This window comes from Onychostoma macrolepis, chromosome 03 (genome assembly GCF_012432095.1).
Source record: "Onychostoma macrolepis isolate SWU-2019 chromosome 03, ASM1243209v1, whole genome shotgun sequence".
NCBI classification, from domain to species: Eukaryota; Metazoa; Chordata; class Actinopteri; order Cypriniformes; family Cyprinidae; genus Onychostoma; species Onychostoma macrolepis.
The window spans coordinates 33,216,462-33,220,492 of NC_081157.1; positions in this window are offsets into that span (position 1 = coordinate 33,216,462).

Genomic DNA, 4,031 nt, shown 5'->3' on the forward strand with positions numbered 1-4,031 from the left:
TACTCATCTGTGGTGAAGAAGTCCATCTCCCACTCCTTCATTATGACAAATGCAGCCTTTGTTCATTTTGTTCAGTCTCCCCTGTCTTGAGGTAATTCAATATAATTTGGATTTCATCAATATTTTGCTTTGGACATTTCTCTTCAGCAAGCAGGCTTCGTGCAGTAAAATCTTAAAGCTAATTGGCTTGAACAATTTATCTTTGACCATGATTTGTCTATGACATATCCTGATTGTATATATTTATTTGGAAGCAGGAGAATTTAGGCCTCCGTTATGCCTTTTCGGCCATATTGTATATGGAAATAAAAGACGTTGCATCATTTGAATATCCATTCTGATTGGTCTGCATCCTCTAGTATTTGTGCAGTGATTAAAACAATCCTGGGCGACCTACTGCCTAAAAGAAAATCAATATTCATATATTTTGTACAAAATACATTGCAGATGAGTCATGTGTCCAGATGCTGTATTTTTGTAGGCCAAAACCTGGAAACGAGTTAGCATTTTAGCACTTCCGGTTCCATTGTTCTGAAGTCAATGTTTTTTGACTTCAGAACAATTTTTTAAAAGGATTTTAGCCTGAAATAAATCCCAAGGTATTTTCATGTTTTATTCTAAGACATAAAATACATAAGAAACACCCCTTCGGGATTTTCTTATAGCTTAATTTGTCTTTAAAAAAGTGGTTGTTAACAAGTGTCTAAATGAGACTACAGAGGTTTTTGGGGATATTAAACATCATGATGCCAAACAGGAAAACTCTTCCACACTTTTTTTTTTTTTTTTAATAAAGACTGAAAGAGTTCCCAGAAGCTTAGTGATGATGACATTAAAGTCATGTGACTGTGGTATAGTTCATTTATAGCCTATGTTTAGCCTCTAACAACTCTATTTGGGCTTCAAAATTCATAAAGTTGTTCACATGTGAAGAAGAATATCATGATGAACAAAACGCATAAGAATCATAAACTTTTGTTGGTCACAGAGCTTATTTTCTGAAATAATCTAAAAGCCAATGGAAAAATCCTACTGGGCTTTTGTCGAGGAAACCAGCGTTATGCAAACTTCCATGTTGGCCTTCAAAAGTTTGTGATCACTGCAGTGTGCTTTTAGCCTAAAAGGTTGGCCTAATTGATGTTTTGACTAAACAGCTTTATTGCTTGCAAATGTAACATTTTAAGCAAATTTAAACCATTTTAATTTATTCATTTTATACTGTAGCAAAAATAAGCAAGGCTGTGCACTAGGTCAGGACCCATTTTTGCACATTATTTCGAGTTGTGAAATAAATGAGCAGATGAGAAACACATGTGTCACACCTAATGTGACACATCACCTCCTGCACTGTGTGAAGAGCAGATCAAAGTCTTCCTCCCACTACAGCTCACAGTGTTACATGCTCTCTCACAGAACCTCCCTTCTTTAACATGACATATCCATCTTCACTACTAAATATAGCCTGGAAATGACATTCCTGTTTTACTTTATTGTTATCGTTCACTTGGTCCTTACAGTGCACGGCATGCATAGGATGGAAACACGCTAGTGTGATTCCCTCCCTTTTCATCAAGACGATGAACAAGCGGGAAGCAGCTTTATCCCCCTGCCTGCTTTTCCTGCTTTCCTCCGACGGAGCCAGCGTAAGCATTGAGGATGAAGTTATCCTATGAATAATGCTTTATAATTCAAATGCTCAGCTACAAATCTCTAGAAGGATAATGACAGATGGTACAAATCGAAAGAGTGTCGTCTAAATCGTTGCCGTGATGCAAGACTTGGTTTCTTTCCCACTGACACGGCTTTGTGCTGTTCATATCATATTCAAATCAATAATACAATTCTAAAATCAATGTGAATGACATTCTAGTAAAAAAGGTAATAATATTTAAAGCTATCCAATAAACAACCGAGAGTGTGAACTCCACCCGAAGAACACTGCAATAACAAGACATCAAGCTTTTGAGATGAATCCATTTATTCACCATGTGCCATTTCCTGTGAAGTGATTACGACAACCCCTCTGTTCACATCCCTCTTTAACCTCTCATTCACAGTGGTTCCCCACAGAGGCACTGGTCTTGATTGATCTGGCACTGTATGAATGCCCGTGAATGAGCTCCAGATTGTCTTTAAATGGGGATGTGGGGTTTTATGTTAGAGGGACCAGCGCCATGAAGGTCAGTTCACATAGCTGTGTCATTTGCTGATGGAGCTGGAATGCAGTGAGATTGCTCAGCTTTAAGGGTGACAGAGAGGCACAAGCATTCTGTTCCTTCAGCAATAAAGCTAATGGCTGAAATAAAGAATTTTAGAAGAAACTGGCAGGAGAGAAATTCAGTGTATTACGGGCAAACATCGATTTCTCCACATGCACACTTTGACTTTTGGCAAATTTCCTTATTTTTGCCTTCACTAAATAAAAAGCTGTAAATGAAACTTAAATGTAAGTAAATGTTTTCGGAGTATGTTTTACAAGAAAACACTATTTCAGTCTTTCTTCTTCAAAATGTTGTATTTAATTCAACGTGTTACATTCTGTTTCTTTGTAATTATTTGATCAAATATACTAGCAATTTTTGAGGAAAAAATGGTTTCAAAATAAATCCTAAACTATTTTTTTTCCAGTGTTGTTTGTAGGTTATATATTTTATTTTCTGGGTACCTTACATACATTATGTTTTATTTGTTATGTTGATTACGTCCAACTAGGGCTAAAAATATTTCTTAACATCAGTAAAAATAATAATAATAAAATACATTATTGATTAATAATTTGAATGATTAATTAATTTATTAATATACACAAACACGCTGTGTGGTTTCTGAATTATTTAGCTGTTGTTTTTCATTGTATATCTGAGGCAAACAGTACAAGTTATCGTGTCACTCACAGCATGATATAAAGCCTTCGTCTATGTAAAATGCCACCTCAAAAAATGAATATTGTGTTTCTGACAGTAGCGAGACTCTCATTTTGTGGTTGTAATACTCCTTTCTCCCTTGTTCTTGAGAAGACGATCATAATTCTGCTCTTCGTTTGAGGAATAGCAGCTCTCTTTGCAGATATTTGTCACATTCCCCATTATATCAGCATTTCATTACCGTTCATTAAAATTCTCCTTTCAACCCTTTCTTATGGGATTGCAAACTAAATGCATTTTAATTTGCTATGGCAGACCCAAATGCCTTTGAATGTCAAAGACTTCAGCTTCAGCATGCATACTAAGTCGCGTCTAACAGTAATCACAGTCGGCTAACACGACGGCGAGTCCTAGTGCAAGCCAGTCACCGTGGACAAAACACCCAATCTGGATGGCAAGGACAACAAGAATTTCCATGCTGTCAGAGCAGGTGGCAACAACACCTGCTTCCAAACTTTTTAGTAATTTGTCACATTTAGCAGCTGCATAAAATAAGTTCTGATGCATTCAAAGGCGGGTTATACTATAAGGGAAATAAAGAACGAACAAGAGACGAGCCCATGCAGCAGCCCCTGCCATCCAAGGCGTACACAGAACGAGTAGAGTACGACGACTTCTCCATTAGACCTTGCCTATGATCTTGGGCATTGTTCTACAGCATCTAATGCCATTAGACAGGAAAAGAAAACCTTACAAACAGTTAAGCTGACAGAATCTGAATGAAAGTGAATGAATAAAAGATAAATATCCGCATGAACGGATAGACACAGAGGGCAAAGCCGGCAGCCCCTCTCATCATAAAGTCTGTGTTGGAGAGGCAGCCCTTGCTGACTGTCTTATCTTATTGAGAGTCTCATTAGCATAGAAATTACTTCAGGCAGAGGCAAAGAAGCAGGACCCAGCACAGGTAACTCTCAACTCTCTCTTTCCATTAGTATGGAGAGAAACAGAAGATGTGAGGGGAGGAAAAGTTGAGTAAAAAGACAAAAATGAAGACTGGCTGAGGGCAACGAGAAGGAGCGGAGGGAAGGGGAAAAGGAACAGAAAAGCGAAATACAATGTCATTTGGATAACCAAGCGATTCCTGCTCTCTTTTGATGTTTTTTT